Source organism: Malaclemys terrapin, chromosome 8, assembly GCF_027887155.1.
Source record: "Malaclemys terrapin pileata isolate rMalTer1 chromosome 8, rMalTer1.hap1, whole genome shotgun sequence".
NCBI lineage: Eukaryota > Metazoa > Chordata > Testudines > Emydidae > Malaclemys > Malaclemys terrapin.
In genome coordinates this window covers 89,953,793-89,972,230 of record NC_071512.1, presented here as the reverse complement: position 1 = coordinate 89,972,230, position 18,438 = coordinate 89,953,793, and positions in this window count along the sequence as shown.

Below are 18,438 nucleotides of genomic sequence, written 5' to 3'. Positions count from 1 at the left end.
AGTTTTTCCTAATATCCAATTTAGACCTCCCCCACTGCAACTTGAGACCATTGCTGCTTGTTCTGTCATCTGCCGCCACTGAGAATAGCCGAGCTCCATCCTCTTTGGAACCCCCCTTCACGTAGTAGAAGGCTGCTATCAAATCCACCCTCACTCTTCTCTTCTGCAGACTAAATAAACCCAGTTCCCTCAGCCTCTCCTTGTAAGTCATGTGCCCCAGTCCCCTAATCATTTTCATTGGCCTCCTCTGGACTCTCTCCAATTTGTCCACATCCCTTCTGTAGTGCGGGGCCCAAAACTGGACGCAGTACTCCAGATCTGGCCTCACCAGTGCTGAATAGAGGGGAATAATCACTTTCCTCGATCTGCTGGCAATGCTCCTACTAATGTAGCCCAATATGCCGTTAGCCTTCTTGGCAACAAGGACACACTGTTCACTCATATCCTACTTCTTGTCCACTGTAATCTCCAGGTCTTTTTCTGCAGAACTGCCGCTTAGCCAGTCAGTCTCCAGCCTTTAGCAGTGCATGGGATTCTTCCATCCTAAGTGCAGGACTCTGCACTTGTCCTTGTTGAACCTCATCAGATTTCTTTTGGCCCAATCCTCCAATTTGTCTAGGTCAAATCTGGACCCTATCCCTACCCTCCAATGTATCTACCTCTCCCCCCAGCTTACTGTCATCCATGAACTTGATGAGGGTGCAATCCGTCCCATTATCCAGATCATTAATGAAGATGTTGAACAAAACCAGCCCTAGGACCGACCCCTGGGGCACGCCGCTTGATACCGGCTGCCAACTAGACATCGAGCCGTTGATCACTTCCCATTGAGCCCGACGATCTAGCCAGCTTTCTGTCTACTTTATAGTCCATTCATCCAATCCATACTTTTTTAAATTGCTGTCAAGAATACTGTGGGAGACCGTATCAAAAGCTTTGCTAAAGTCAAAATATATCATGTCCACCACTTTCCCTGTATCTACAAAGCCAGTTCTCTCATCATAGAAGGCAATCAGATTGGTCAGGCATAACTTGCCCTTGGTGAATCCATGTTGACTGTTCGTGATCATCTTCCTCTCCTCCAAGTGCTTCAAAATGGGTTCCTTAAGGACCTGCTCAATGATTTTTCCAGGAACTGAGGTGAGACTAACCAGTCTGTAGTTCCATGGATTCTCCCCATCAGGGGAAAGGGAAAATATTGTAAAAATAAGGTACTTGATTCCTTACAGGCTTAGTGCCTGATCTAAGCCTATTGAGCTCAATTAAAAAAAAAAGATTTTTATACCCTTTGTTTAGTCTAGTCACCTGAGACATGTGATATTAATATGCACATTTAAAAATAACCCAGTTTTTCATAACCTATTATAATTTGAATATGACGGTAAACTTTTCTCTCCAATTTTTAGACCATACATATGCTTAAGCAAGCTCTCCTCTGTAAACTATAATAACGAATATATCCCTCATCCTTCATGCCAAACCTCTGTAACCAGTGTCTGACTGTGCTCTCTGTGTCTGTTATGATTCTTATCTTTGTATATTCTGTACTTCCCAGCTTAGTGCGCAGGACTTTGAACTAGGTCCAAAGAGGGCAGTTGGAGGCAGATGACAAAAGTTGAAGAAAATCTAAGGTGTAAAGGAACTCAGGACACCTGGAAGTTTCTCAAGGAGCCAATATTAAAGGTCTTCTATTGCAATGCAAAAGAAATATAGGAAGAATATGGCTCAATCGTGCACTCTAATGACCTGAAAATCAAAAAAGGAATCCTATAAAAAGTGGAGAAACACAAATTGCTAAGGAGGAGTACAGAAGAATAGCACAAGTGTATAGGAAAAAAATCAGAAAGGCTAAGGCACAAAATTAGGTACATCTAGCAAGGGACATAGAAGGCAATAAGTACATTAGGAGCATGAGAAAGATGAAGGAAAGCGTAGATCTTCTACTTAGCAGGGAAGAAGAGCTTTTAACTGATGATATCAAGGAGGCTGAGGCATGTAATGCTATTTTGTTCTGTCTTCACTAAAAAGGTTAATAGTGGCCAGATAATTTTCACAATTAATATTAACAAAAAGGGAAGGAATTGCAAGCCAAAATAAGGACAAAACAGGTTATAGAATATCTAGATAAGATAGATGTATTCAAGTCAGTATAGCCTGATGGTCATCCTTGGGTATTTACTTCAATTAGTTCTTTAATTTTGGAACCATTAGCAATTATCTTTGAGAATTCATGGAGGACAAGTGAGGTCCCAGAGGACTGGAGAAGGGCAAATATAATACCTTTTTTAAAAAAGAAGGAACGAAGAGGACAAAGGGAATTATAGACCAGTCAGCTTAACTTCAGTACCTGGAAAGATACTGGAAAAAAATTAAAAATTAATTTGTAGGCATATAGAAAACAATAGGGTTATAAGGAATAGACAGCATAGATTTGTCAAGAGCAAATCTTTTCCTTCCTTCAGGGTTACTGGCCTAGTGGATGGTGGGAAGCAGTAGTCATGATATATCTTGATTTTTAGTAAGGCTTTTGATAGTCTCACTTGACATTCTCCTAAGCAAAGTAGGGAAATGGAGTCAAGATGAAATTATTATAAGGTGGGTGCACAACTGATAGAAGAGCTGTACTCAAAGAATATTTATCAATGGTTTGCTATCAAACTGGGAGGGTGTATCTAGAGGGGTCCTGCACAGGTCAGTCCTAGGTTTGGTACTAATCAATATTTTTATTAAAGATTTGGAGAATTTAGTGAAGAATTTGCTTATAAATTTGCTGATGACACTAAGCTGGGAGGGGGTTGCAAGCATTTTGGAGGATAGGATTACAATTCAAACAAACGACATTGGAGAATGGGTCTGAAATCAACAAGATGCATGTCAGTAAAGACAAGTGCAAAGTACTACATTTATGAAATAAAAAGGCAAATGCACAGCTATTAAATGGAGAATGACTCAGTAGGTGGTAGTACTGCTAAAAAGGATCTTGGGGTTACAGTGGATCACAAATTGAATGAGTCATCAGTGTGATGCAGTTACAAAAGAGGCTAATGTCATTCTGGGGTGTACTAACAGTAATGTTGTATATAAGACACAGGAGGTAATTGTTCTGTTCGGCACCGGTGAGGCCTCAGGTGGATTACTGGGTCCAATTCTGAGTGCCACATTTTAGGAAAGATGTGGACATACTGGAGAGAGTCCAGAGGAGAGCAACAAAAATGATAAAAAGCTTAGAAAACCTGACCTATGAGGCAAGGTAAAGAAACTGGGCATGTTTAATTTTGCGAAAAGGAGACAGGGACCTGATAAGTCTTCAAATATGTGAAGAGGTGTTATAAAGAGGACAGTGATCAATTGTTCTCCATGTCCACTGAAGGAAGGAAAAAGAAGTAATGGGTTTAATCTGCAGCAAGAGAGATTTAGATTAGATATTGAAGAAAAACTTTCTGACTAAAAGGGTAGGTAAGCTCAAAAATAGTTTTCCAAGGAAAGTTGTGGAATCCCCATCACTGGAGGTTTTTAAAACAGGTTGGACAAACGCCATCGAGGGTAGTCTAGATTTACTTGGTCCTGTTTCAGTACGGATGGCTGGGCTTAATGACTTCTTGGGGTCCCTTTCAGCCCTACATTTCTATGATTCTGTGATATTTAGTAAATTGGCAATAGTATGATTCACAAAGCCGCAAATGCTTTATGATAACAGCAGTAGTTACTACATCTTGAATACTTAAACACAATATGGCTGATTATGGAAACATTAACTTCAGGACGTGTTGCACATTACCAGTTCCTGACAATAAAAATACTTACTTCTGATTTTTTCCCTTGCTTTTTAAAATAAATTAGTCATGGGAAATTGTTGTCTTGCAATTAGTGTCGTTAACATGTGAAAACACATCATTAGAATGTGCAATTTTGACACTTAACCAATGTAATTATGGTGTGAAATAATGTATCTTATAATTTGCTATATTAGAAGATACAAAATATAATAGATATGCTTGGTTAAAACCTGGATATCTTATCCAGTTTTTAGTATACACTTGTTTAAAATTTCAGTAGCAAGGGGGCTAGCTACACTACTGATTATAACTGGTTCTGAGAATTCAATCTCTTGATCTGTGGCATGGGAAGTAGCTTTCCTCCCTTATTGCTGCCTGTGAGGTTTTTTTGTAAATAAGAAGTGGGTGTAATGGACTTGGAAGAAAGTCCTACCATTTCTTCTGAGCTGAAAGTAGATGGCCTACTAGACCAACTATCTCAGTTAGTACAGACCTCAGCTAACCCTTCTCTACACTCAGGGGCAATCACTTGTGCAACTACACCAATTAATGGTCATCAGTTGCTGAATTAGGGCTATTTGTGACTATAGACAAAGCCTAGGCACTGTCTCTCTCATGCACCTATCCACTCTCAGATCCAATTACTGATACCTTTCGTGCAGCACCTAGAGTACTTGGTTGCATGAAAAAGTAATTTTCGGATCTTATTAAGGAAATAGAATGAAAAAAAATTTACAGTGAGGTGAAGGCTGCTTGTATTTTTTCCCTCCATTTTGCATCAGTTTTATTTACTTCCTCCCCCTGGAGGAAGCATAAGCTTTTACGTTTATTAACATTGATTCTGCCACTGTTTCCTGGTGCCGCCCTCACTATTCTACCCTCTCCAGGGTTCCATCCTCTTGTGTCTTTGGTATGCCTCCAGTTCTGATGTGAATATGGTTGAATTTACATCAAAGACACTGCTGGCAAAAAATAGCCATGAAGCAGTTGCACAACATATATAGAGAGAGGCTTGCCTTCTTTGAGAACAGTGGTCAAAATTACCTGTGAGAAAACAAACCTGGACTAAGCTGCAACTAGTAGGAAACGTTACTTTGATGATAAATACTATTATAATGTGCCAGTGCAATTCCATTGCCCCTTTACAAGTGCTTTCCTGTGGCTCATAGTTTAAGAACCACTAATGTGTGGACAGAATTAGATGTCCAAGTTGTTTTCATTTGAAAAAAGCCAAATGTATTTTCTCTGAAATGTAGTATTAAAAATGTACTATCCTCTGTGATTTTTGCGGTTGCCCAGTTTAATTTTTAAGCAGTGTTTACAGCCAGCCTGTCTAGGTTATTAAGAAAATGCCAGCAATTTTAGTGGCCAGAGGAATAATGGTATATTATAGTATTCTGTAATCAATATGTTTTCAATTTGCATTGAATTTTTAAAAGGGCTTTGTATAGAATGTGCAACAGACCATGCGCTATACTTCTTGAAGACCTTCCAGTGTGTAATGCTATAATATATGTAAATCCTCCTTCCTGAGCTACCTTTAAGGAGGCTCACCTTGAGTACAAAATGTTAATGAATAGATAAACAGCATACTACTGTGCATGCTAGACTCAGTGTTCAGGATTTTGTTGCTTTTCACAGCAAGGAGCAAGCCACAGTAACCTCTATAATGATTAGCATAATCATAAAGATCTTGTTTAAAATTTCACTTTGAATACGTGTACTGGACATTTTTTCCCCCTTTGAAGACATTGCCTAAAAAGTTCTGTCCTATATGGTCATTATAAATTGTTCCCGATCTAAATTTGTTTGAAAATAAACTACAGTCTTATTTACTAAGAGTAGGGGCATTGAGAGTTTAACAATTGAATCAGTAAACATGCATATGCTATTAGAATGCTCCACATTGTGTTTCTTCTCAGTACACTTTTCTAACCAAATGATATTGAAGAGTTCAGTGTTGGGGTGCAGATAAGAATGATTCTTCTTGGAATAAAATTCACCTGATCTGTGAAGCACTCCAGTTATCATGGCCACCTTGTCCACTGAATTACACCCACTTGTGCTTTTGCATTGTGAGCCCCTCTTTTTTTATGTTAATGTTTTTTCATTTTGTTTCTTGTTGTACCGATTATAGAAGCTCAGATACTCTTACAGTACTGTCAGAGTGATGCAAATCTGGAGAATTGATTTCATATGTAGAAACAATTGGGCTGAAAACTGACTTTCTTCGCTTCACATATACTTAGGGTGACCAGATCACTGACGGGAAATATCGGGACGCAGGGGGAGGGAGAAGGTGGGATTTTGGGACGCGCGGGGGGGCGGAGCAAAAAAAAAGTTTAAAAAAAAAATAAAGCTGTTTTGCAGGTGCCGGCCGCGCCGTGGCTGCTGCCCCTCCCCCCCCCAGGGCACATGTGGCACGTCCCGCTGCCCCATGGGGAAGGAGCCGCTGGAGCGAGAGGCGCGGGGCTCCGGACCCCGGCAGCGACGGGGGAGAGCGGCTCAGGGCCGCACGAGTGGGCACATAAAGTTTATCAGCTGGGGGGGGACCCCGGCCGGCTCCTCGTCCCGCCCTGTAGGGGGGTAGTGTCCCCACCCTGCGCGACATGCTGGCATGGGGCGGGGAGCCGGCCGGGGTCCCGTCCAAGCCGATAAACTTTACATGGCCACTCGTGCAGCCCCGAGCCGCTCTCTGCCGCCGCTGCTGGGGTCCAGAGCCCCCCCCGTCTACCTCCTGGGGGAGCAGCCGCCTGGCCAGCCCCCCTTGCCCGCCCAGTGCCCCTACTCACCAGCTCCAGGAACTGGAAGCCGGCCACCACCCCCTCTCTCCAGGCTTGCCCCACCATTACAGCAGCAAGCCTGGAAGGGAGGAGGAGTGCCACATGCATGGGGAAGAGGCGGGGACAGGGCGGGGATTGGGGGAAGGAGGGGGCGGAGTCGGGGGCGGGGGCAAGAGCCCTTCTGGGAGGGCAAAATTGCTTGTTTGTCCAGTGTCCCGACCGCACATTGGTCGGGATGCGGGACAAACAAGCAAATATCGGGACAGTCCCGATAAAATCGGGTCGTCTGGTCACCCTACATATACTGTAAATTAAGTGAGAGAATGTTGAAAGCTCTATTCCAAATAATAAAAGCTAAATCTCTCATCTTGATGAGCTGCCTAAGATACCAATCTGTAGACAAGTGGTTATATTTTTGTTTCTTCGCCTTGATAACCATATGTGAAGGCTGAGATATTGTCACAATTATGGAGGATTCCCTAGTGCATTATTCTGCTGATGCTCAATTCTTGAATTCCCAAGCAGAAAAGCCTAATGGATACATTTTAATCTTGAATACAATAGTGATACAGGAAAGCATCCTGTGATGGAGTATATACCCCCTGCTGGCAGAGTTCACTACAGCTAGACAGTAATTTAGTGCACTCTGTTGCACCTGGAAGGCAAGCCAGGCCCAACATAGGTTGAGGCCCAGCTGGGAGGAATTGGGTGACTGATAAAAGAAGGACTTCAGGGGAGAAGAAGAAGGGAGGTAGAAAGTCCAGGGAGAGAAAGTGAGTAGGCCTTGGAATCCTCTCCTCAGAAGGAAGTTCTGGCAAGAGAATGGGGGTTGGGGTAAGGACAGGAGTGGAGTGAACTCCTGTGGTAAACCTTGACACAAGGTCTGGACATTAGGGAAGCACCCCAGGAAGGACAGACTTCACAAAAGAACCTAAGGAGAGACAGATAAGGGAAAGAGCTCTGGAAGGCCTTGCTCTGTGGAAGAGCAAGAGAAAACTCTGCAGAGCTTGGAAAGGTGTGAAAAGCCTTAGGAGGAGTGAGCCCTGGAAGAGGCTGGTGAAAATGGACTAAAGACAAGCTGGTAAGTCATTTTTCTACACACCTCTATTGAGGATAGCTCTTAAGCATGGGTTTAAGTCCCACTGAAGTCATTTGCAGTTAAGCATGGGCATAATGCTGTCCTGAATCAGGGCCTAAATCCAAAGAACACCATTGAGGTCCGTGAAGTTGGTATGGACTTTACACCAGTAAAATTGAGATTAGAATCCATCCACCGTTCTGTGTCTTTGTTTTTTCATTTACTTTTTTTAAATAAGGAGGATTCTGAGGCAAACATGAGCAAACTAGGCCCAGGATGGTAATGATTATATGTGTTATCTTGAGAGAAGAAGAAAAAGTTCAGAAATTAGTATTGGGTTTTTTTTCTTTGATACATAATTTCTTCGATAACTACTCTGTAAAAATGCACATCTGTACAGTTATCTAGATTTTGATCTATACCTCTTTTAAATACCCATAACCGTTCCTTCCCCACTTTGCAAAACAGATGTGTAGTGAAGCAGCACTAGAATAACCTAAGAAGCTACTTCTGCTCCATTGTTAATGATAATAGGGCTATGCTAAATCAAGCAATTCTGAGAGCGCTGAGTCACAAAACCAGGAAGATTAATAAAGTAACCAAAGTTTTACCTCAATCTTTAGATTTTTATTGCTGCTTTTAAGATATGACTTATAAAACAGGAATATGGTACTCCATTTTATTAGACAAATAAAATTTATAACCTTGTCCCCCTCTCACTGTTACATTTAAGAGCTTTGTAAAAGGCACAGTGGGGCCAGATCCTCAGCTGGTATAAATCAGTGTACTCTAGTTAATTGATCTGTGCTGGTTTGCACCATCTGAGGGGATGCCCACACAGTGTGTGATCTGAGATATAAACGTATGCAGTGCACTTCTAATTTTTTGTATATGAAAGACATGTCTGTTTAGCATCATCATGTTTTTGTAAAAGTAGGGAACAGTGGTCAATCAAAAAGCAATGACAAATCCTAGGTGATTACTGCACAAATAGGGGCTGATTTGCCTCCCACTACTGCAACTCCATTGACTTCTCTTGATTTATATTGGTGTGGATGGGGAAGAGAATCAGGCCTATTAGGTGATTCTGTAAGCCATACAGCTGAATGTCAAATGATTTTAATCCCTCTTGCAGAGTCCCTTTGTAGTTGTTTACCTCCATAAGCCTTTTATTATGGAGATTGTTTTCATAAAGGTTATGGAGTCCCTCATTGCTATGGTGTTTTCCTCTTGCCCTGGTTACAGCATGTGAAATATCAACGTTTCCTTCTGTCACTGTTCTAGTCTCTTGTTTGTCCCTGTGGTTTATTCTCCATTCACTCAGGAACATGCACTATTGATCCCAAGCTATATCTGTTGAGTGAATGTGGTAAGGCATGTTAAATATACTTACCTCATAGAGAGGCTTATAGTGACCATACTACTTCATATTCTGATCACATTATAGTTAACACAGCTGAGTTAGATGCATTTTTTACCCAAGCAACCTCCCACTCCTCCACAAACTGGACTCAATAGCATTTTCCCTGAACAAGAATTAGAAGACTAGACCAAGGTTCAATACTTGGATGGGAGTCCTCCAAGTAAGAACAGGGTGTTGTGTTGCCAGTAGGTGTTCCCATCCTCACTCCTGTGAAATGTCAGTAAGGAACTGCATGCAGATAGGCAGTGGTAAATAGGGGGAATGCAGCTGCACAGTGGCCCTGTGTGCGTGCTCCTTCATTCTCATTCTAGTGGGTTTCATGTGACGTCGGTGAAAATTGTTATTCAGTATAGATTAGAACCATTGTCCCCGTTAAACAAGGTTTCCTTTTTGGGGGGAGAGTTTAGAATTGCAGATCCATGTGAGATGGTAACAGAGCAAAGATGGGTTTTTATGATATTCCTAAGTAATATTCAACTGCCAATGAATCTTTTCTGGTTAGATATTTTAATCCAACTGATTTATTTAAATTAACTCTGTAACAAAATGGGAAGTTAAAAAAAATATTCAGCTGAGTTTGTACAACTCCTAGCATTAATGACTTCTGTTCTGCATTCTGTGAAGTGTCTATCTCTTTCCTACAATACCCTAAAGTATTGAACACTAATCCATGTTCTCTTGCCCACTGTGCACAGAGCCTTCATTTTCATTTAGCTGATACTAGGTAGTTGGGATTCTTGCTCTACTTATCACCCCATAAGTTTAATTAATGTAGGTTGTAAGATGTTAGCAGAAATGTCAGTCACCAAACTGGAGATTCATCTCCCTGTACTTATATATTATATTCTAATAGGATTCACAAAATCTGGACAGTAGTATAGGGATGATAACATAAGGCTGCATAACGTGTCCACAGTATGTGCCTCAAAAGGATCCCAGTCCAGGTATCCTGTAGCAAGTAGCTATGGTCTGATTGACTGACTGACTCATTGAAGCAGGAGGCTCAACCCACTTGGATATGAGGCAGGTGGGGGTGTCTACACTACCAGCTAAATCAGCACAGCTGTGATCAGTGCAGCTGTGTCAATTTAGCGGGTCTGGTGAAGACACACTAAATCAATGGGAGAGTGCTCTCCCACCGATTCTGTACTCCACCTTCCTGAGACTCATAAGAGAATTCGGCAGGAGATCATCTCCCGTCGACACCACGCTAAGTAGATCTAGCTACATCGACTTCAATTACGTTATTCACATAACTGAAGTAGCGTAACTTAGATCGATTTACTGCGGTAGTGTAGACCAGTCCTCAAATCTAGGGTGTGGCCTGAGCAGTCCTCAGATGGTAGTTTGAAAATGTGACAGAAGTGTGCCTAAAGGACTCAAAACCAGAAGGCAAATAAAATCCCTAACTGTATTCTTTTGTCAAAATCTTATGGAATTGTAAGCCAACTTCATGATTTTTGGGGTCTTCATTTGTAAATGCTTGAGGATGGCAATGTGAAGCATGTGAAATGTACCCACTCACAGGCAGCTTCTTAATTTGCTGTACCTCTCTCCATATGGCCACTCCCTAGTAACAGTTATAGCTTTTAAAAGCTGAGAAGACACTTGATACAACTTGGTGGAATGTCATTACCAAAATATTGTGGCTTTGGTCTATACTAGGTGTTACTAATTGTTATCAATCGGAATTTGGGCTTGTGAGTTTAATAAGGATGTGACGCTTCGGGGTGCTGGTAAGAAAGTAATCTTTATTTCCTGGCCTTGATCACATGAGCTGAGTCAAGGTTACAAAAGATTCATACCCCTATCACATAGCAGAAGTCAGTATCCACTGAATTGAGGGATTCTAGAATTCACTTGGATCCCAATCCAGTCCCTTCAAAGTCAATAGAGAGATTTCAGTTGACTTTGAAGGGAGCTGAACTGGGCCATTACTGGGCAGACTGATCAAAAGATCTTAGGTCTTGGTCCTGCAATGAGCTTGAAATAGATGATTCCCCAACAATGAATGGCACTCCATGCAGGTTCAGGGGTCTGCCTGCTTGCCTAGTACTCATTACAGAATTGGAGCCTAAGGACTTACTTACTCACTATGGGAGTAAGTTGACCTAAGTTATGCTACTCGCTTAGATTGACTTACCCTGGTGTCTTCACTGTGCTGCATTGATGGGAGATGCGCTTCGGTTGACTTCTCTTAATCTTCTCAGAGAGCTGGAGTACCAGGGTCGACCGGAGAGTGCTCTGACGTCAATTTAGCGGGTCTTCACTCGACCTGCTAAATCGATCCCTGCTGCATCAATTGCAGCAGCGTTGATCTCCCCGGTAGTAAAGACTAGCCATACATCTGTAAAAATAGCTCCAACCACCAATCTTTTAACTTTGCTGAACATGTTTAATCTGTATTGTCCTCTGTTTCCTCCTTTTTTAATTTAGTTCATTGATCACTGACATCTACTAACAAGAAGAGTTTAGCTTGTAAGAAATTGTGTAGTCAGGCCATGGATGTTTAAACTGACAGTGTACACTTCATGGTAAATTAGATACAGGCCAGTTAGCTACAGAATTTTGAATTTGAACCACTTTGAGTTTTGGAGATTAGGAAAGATCTTCAGATTCAATTCCACTGATTCCAGACCTGCCTGTGTTGTGTGTTTTTTGTTTTGTTTGTTTTAGTTTTTTTGTTTTGTTCCATGCTAGATTAAATATTGGAAGAGAGTCTCTTTTCCAATACTAGTTGAGATGCAGCCAGAATTTGGCTATTCTCATGAGATTTCAGTCTGAGCTGATGAGTGGCTGATTTGATTCATGAGGCTTTCGTTATTTGGGGCATAACTGTTGTGAAAACAATGAAGGAGGTTTTGGTGCCATTGGCTCCAACCCAGCCCTGATTCCAGCATTGTGCCTGAAACCCAAATTCTAGAATAAACCTAGGGCCTGACCCACCTTCCACTGAGGCTAGTGTAAAGACTCTCATTGATGTCAATGGGAATCAGACCTGGTAAATTCAGATTAAATCATGGATTTGTGACTCAGCTGTGAGGTTTTTTTGCAAAATTGTCCATCTTGCCTCCATTTCTCCTGGCCCTGCTGCTACGCGAGCAGTAGCACCATATCTCTTCACCCTATGTAGGGGAGTCAAGAGAAGCAAGTTTCTTCCTCACACCATTAAAGGAGTGCCAGGAGAATGAGCAGCAGGTCTTCTCACCTCCCTTTGAGGGGAGGCAAAAGAGGAGAGCGGCAGGTGTGCAAACCCTTCTTTTAGGGCTCCTTTCTACAAGGTGCTGAGCACTTTGGTCTGCTATAGTGACGCATGTAAGCATGTGTCCAACTTTAAGCATGTGAGAAGCCCCATTGAATTTAATGTACAAAGTTCAGTAAGTCCTCTGCTAGAAGAGGCCAGAGTACTCAGCACCTTGCAGAATGGAGACCAAGTGGGAGCAGAAGGTTTTTTTCACCTTCACTATCTGATGGCTGCCATTGGGTGGAAGCTATGAGAGTCAGGGGAGAGGGATGGGAGTAAAAAACAAAAAATCCCTGGAAGTGACTTCCATGATAAAACAGCTCTGACTATGCTATCGTTTATAGTGTGGTAGCACCTAGGAACCCAAATCATGGACCATAGAATAGAATATCAGGGTTGGAAGGGACCTCAGGAGGTCACTTAGACCAACCCCCTGCTCAAAGCAGGACTAATCCCCAGACAGATTTTTGCCCCAGATCCCTAAATGGCCCCCTCAAGGATTGAACTCACAACCCTGGGTTTAACAGGCTAATGCTCAAACCACTGAGCTATTCCTTCCCTCCATGACCCCAACTATGCTGCATTAAAGGACAGTATTAAAAAAATCTAACAGTAGTTATAACACTGCTTAAATAGTTTGAGATAAAATGAGAAAATCTAAACCTTTGCCTTAACTACTATATTGTAGCTGTGACAACTCCCCAAGTCCATGCCACTACACTGTCCCCTATCGTCTCTTTTGCTGGGACTATAAACTTCTCCCTCAAATCTATTTTTTATGGTTCAGAAAAGCAAGGTAAACTTTGTTTTAATGTTCATGTGCCACTTTGCTTTGTTTGGGCTGGGATGGGACTAGAAGCAGAAATATCACGAGGAATATCAGTTCTCATGGTATCTTGGATCCAGCCAAAAACAGGTAGTAATAACAGATTAATTTGTTATTGGGAAATATAACTTGGGAAAAACATCAATGTTGGTGTGCATTTGAACCACAGGGGAATTCTAGCCTTTTGCTATACAGCCATCAATAATCAATTCTTGAAACATTGTTCATGCCATTACAGTTAAAGGTCTGTCAGTTTCTCCATTATAACCCCATACATCTCAACCATTTAAAAAAATGCTGCTGACTAAATTTAGGAAAACTTTTTATAAAGAAACCTCAGCAGTTTGAGTTCATTGAGTAGAGAAGAATGAGCAATGTAAGACTGGTCATATTTTATAAAAAAGGTTCTTTTAAGTGCTTATTAACTGATATAGATTGTTTAATCTTGCTATTAAATATATAGAATGAGTTATTTCACTTTTTTAAAGTGTTACAGTAATCAATGACTTCATACACCCAAGAAGAGTTAAACTGGTCTGGGACAAAGTGAAAAGGTCAGTTTCTTGAAGTAACATGAGCAGATAGGTCTAGAAACTTACTTACCTCAGCTGTGGAGGCCGTCCAGAATAACTCCATGAAGTCCTGAGATCAAACTCTAACCCATAAACGCAAGTCATCTGTGCCTCTTTCATTTCCATTTACATTCAGTTTGGAACACCAACCTGCCAAGCTATCTTATAATTCATAAGTTTATCTTTTCTGTCTGACTTTAGATCTGGATGCAAAGAGAGTTCGCAGTATGTTGACACAAGTCCTACCATCACTTTGACCTAAGAATTTTTGCATGGTTTCCATCTCCCTTTATGTTATAATGCTGAAAAGAACCGGATCCAAAGATTAGCACTATTATATTGCAGGTCAACTGTATTTATTTCTACTAGCCTAACAGGAAAAATACTGGCAGGGAGGAACAAACCAGGCCTTTGTATGCTGGTCGAGAATCATTTGTCAATTTGTTTTTAATTAATCCTTTTTTTCCATTTCCCATCAAAACTTTTTTTTCTCCATGTCCCTACAATGTCTCCTTTCTGTTTTATCTTCACCTCACAATATTTGAATGTATTACAGAAATAGGTTTTTCCCATCCATCCAATTAGATCATATTGTCCATCCCTGTACTCTGTCTAGTCTAGTTTTAAAGGTCCCATGTATAAGGCTTCCATCATTTTACTTGTGATTCTTTGCTAAAGACTAATAGGTCTGATTGTCAGGAAGACACTGTAGAGATTATCATCACCATTATCCTTTATACAATTAATTCCCTTGGAAAACTCATTCCAGGTATTAAGATATTTACGATTATACACTTGATGTCACTGTAGCCAATCATATTGTACTGTTTGTCTTCTGTAAATAGATCTCATTAGATGTTTCATAATCATAAACACTACTGCACTATTCATCTTTGTGAAGTAATGGGAATATTAACATACAGGGCTAAATCCTGCTTGGATGTACTCGCATAACAGTGGTCAGTGTAACTCTGGATGTATAAGGTCAACAGCCTTTGGCCCTTAAAAGTTCTACTTAAAGCTTTGCCATGTTTGTTTTCTTTTGCTTATTTCTCAGTTACTTTTGGAAGGCTTGTTTACACTATTGCCTTTAATGTATTGAACATATTTTGTCTGTTTCAATTACTTCTGATTTTTGCTTGAAGGTAGCTCTCTTATCCTCCACTTAAACATGTTGGGAATGATAACATAGCAGGAAGATTATTAGTTTCTACTCTACCTTTAACATCTTTGTTTTAATATAAATGTAGTAGTGAGTGCCAGACTGACAGCTTTGGAAACGGAAGTACTTTGTCCACAGAACAGGTATAGCCTGTGTAGAGGTATGGTAGGCTTTCACATTCTGACCTAGCAATGTCCTGTGTCTCAATCTAGGAAACCATCTACATGGGTGAGACTCCTTCAAATCTTTGCTTTTCTTCTAACTCTAATAAGAGTGCCCATTAACAACAATTGTGGTGGCACTTTTTGTAATGTGGATACTTTTCTACTAGAAATTGTACGGAGACCTCCTTTCTCATATGTCCCAACCAGTCATCTAAGGGGCATCAGACACAATGACTAGGGCCCTACAAATTCACGACCATGAAAAATATGTCACAGACCATGAAATCTGGTCTCCCTCTCGTGAAAACTGTATATTATAGGGTAAAAGCACACAAAAGACCAGATTTCACGGGGGAGACCAGAGTTTCTCAAATTGAGAGTCCTGACCCAAAAGTGGATTGTGGGGGGTCACAAGGTTATTTTAGGGGTATTGCAATATTGCCACCCTTACTTCTGCACTGCCTTCAGAGTTGGGAGGCCAGAGAGTGAAGGCTGTTGGCTGGGCACCCAGCTCTGAAAGCAGCACCCTGCCAGCAGCAGTGCAGAAGTAAGGGTGGCAATACCATGCCATGCCTCCTTACTTCTGTGCTGCTGCTGCTGGTGGTTCTGCCTTCAGAGCTGGGATCCCGGCCAGCAGCTGCCACTCTCCAGCTGCCCAGCTCTGAAGGCAGTGCTGTGCCGAGAAGCATCGCAGAAGTAAGGATAGCAGTACCGCAACCCTTCCTACAATAAGCTTGTGACCCTGCCCCCCAACAACTCCTTTTTGGGTCAGGACCCCTACAATTACACCACCATGAAATTTCAGATTTAAATAGCTGAAATAATGGAATGTATTATTTTTAAAATCCTATGACAGTGAAATTGACCATGAATTTGGTAGGGTCCTACCAATGACCTAGAAGTGAACATCTACATAGTCCATTATAGGCCTCTGAGACATCCAGTCCCCTTAACCATAATATGTTAATGAAAAAAATCACTGTTCAGAGATGTGTTAAGCAGAGATTGAGAGAAATGTGATCTGACAAACAAAATAGATTAATACAAGAGCTTTAAAGGGAAGAAAACTCAAAGCACTATAGCATGGCTATTTATATATATTAAGAACATCATTCTTAATGGTTATTGCTTCTTTGCATATTTCTAGTGTTCAATCTTCAGACAAAATACTTTAACGTCAGCACTATTAGTTCTTCAAATAGTTTTTCAAGAACTATTAGTTCTTCAAGTCTATGAAGAACATATACACATTCTTCAAACGTATATAGGCCCTGATTCAGCACAGTCACACCAATTGTAGATTGGTGTCACTCCATTAGAAACTGGAGTAATCAGAGTTCAATGATTTATGTACGTATTTAGCTTTCCAATAAAAAACACCAAAAAGTTGCATGGCTTTAAAACTTTCACTGCCCAAATACCCCAAAGAAGAGTACTCAAATTGACAAATTTGTGTATTTTACATATGCATGCTGGTGAAAAATACATTTGAACACACTTTTCAAAGACAGGCTATAATTCCATCTCATAATTTTATTATGCTATATTTAGAGAGTTATCCTAATTCTTTTTTTCTGTTAAAGCAAATATGTTGGGCTTGAATCTACTGTTTATCTGGTGTAAATCAGGAGTGGCTCCATAGTGGAATTGCAACCAATGTGAAATCATCAGACCAAGAAGAATCAGACTTTTGTGTCCACTTGCTAATCTAACAATGATTCAGGATTGAACATGTTTCTTTGTTGGTATTCAACCTTTCAAATGTTATACACAGGCAAAAGTACTAATACAAATACAGTGCTATTGATTTAACAAAAGCATGATTTTTTTTTCAATGTTCTTTGTACTTGGTGGGATACAATATCTCAAGTTAACCATATGTTATTCCATTAATGACTGTCAAAGAATGTGGTTTTATTGCAAATGTATCCTTTTCACTCTTTGACATAATGTAATGCAACAGCTGTTTGTGACACAGAAAAGTTTTAGAAATACACTAGGCTACAGTAACTGCGCTTTTATTTGCTTCTTGGTGCAGGGGCCAGCAATACAGTAAGGCAATGTAAAGTATCACTGTCACTTAACATAAGTAACATAACAGGAACTGCCAAGAAATGTGCTGGAAACCTGAAAACTTAACATCTGAACTTATATAAATCATATTTCGTTATGCTGAATGAATGATCTTTCAGGTCCCTTGATACTGTATTTAATATTAGACAGATTCAGAAACTGGTTAGCTTGGAACTAAGTGTGTAATCTACATGGATACCCCATGAGTATACATTTCCCCACCCTTCCATTTTTAACCGTGAGATTCTAAATTCAAGCAAATACCAGACTCATTTGTCCATCCCTAGTGCTATCTACTTGAATCCTATTTTGCCTATATACTGTACAAAGCAGACCCAACAATGAAACCAGACTCCTTTTTTATTACTCTTGGTGTCAACGGGTTTCTTCTCTGCACTGTATTTTTTATTAAAAGCTATAACTTTCATAACCCCCTGTGCTGCAGAGCTCCATAAAGGCATGGAAAACCATGGCTTGAGTCTGAATAAAAATAAAGGAATTTATTGTAAACATTTAAAAATGAACCATTTTGCTGTATCGCTCCTCGGGGAACCATTCTGCCATGGCAGCCCCATGTGAACTTGTCTCCTCCCTCCTTCCATAGGCCTTTTGACCCTTGTTTCTGCCATTGTGGTTTTGAAAAAATGTGTTCCAATTTCTGATGGGAACATAAAGCTGCACAGCCATGGTCTTCTGCAGTTCAACAGTTGCAAATCTTGCCACCTCCCCAATAGCAGGCATCTACCCTGTAGAAGTCTTAAATTCTGCAGATCTCAGGGCACAGGTTCAGAGAATGGAGCTGGAGGAGGCCCAGTGATTCCACATAGCCATATAGAAGATCATGTATAACAGAAAAAAAGGCAAAGGCTTGTTTCCTTCTCTAGTGGACATTGTTGCTGAAAAGAAATCTTATGTACCGTTAGTCATTTCTTTAGCTGTGCAATGTTGGTAATTCTAGTGGAATCCCAGGACATGTGCAGAATCAAGCCTGGCTCTCCCCTACAGATAGAATGTTAGGCCTCAGCAATACCAACCACTGAGAGGGCATATTTCCCACTAATGTAACATCCGCTTGATGCACAAGCTCACCAAAGAATAGTCCTTCAGAGTTGAAGTCTTAGTTGTAGTCTTCAAGCTATCTGTGGAACTGGTCCATGATACCTCATAGGAGAGCCTTTCACTGCATAACAACCAATGTTCTTCAGGTCTGTGGAGCTTGTGAGAGCAGGAGATGTTGAACTTTCTATGTAGTAAGGCCAAGGTTTTGGAGCTAATCCCAGAGGTGATTAAAACAGCCACAAATCTCAGTGCCTTCAGAAAAGAGTGTAAAGTAGAGG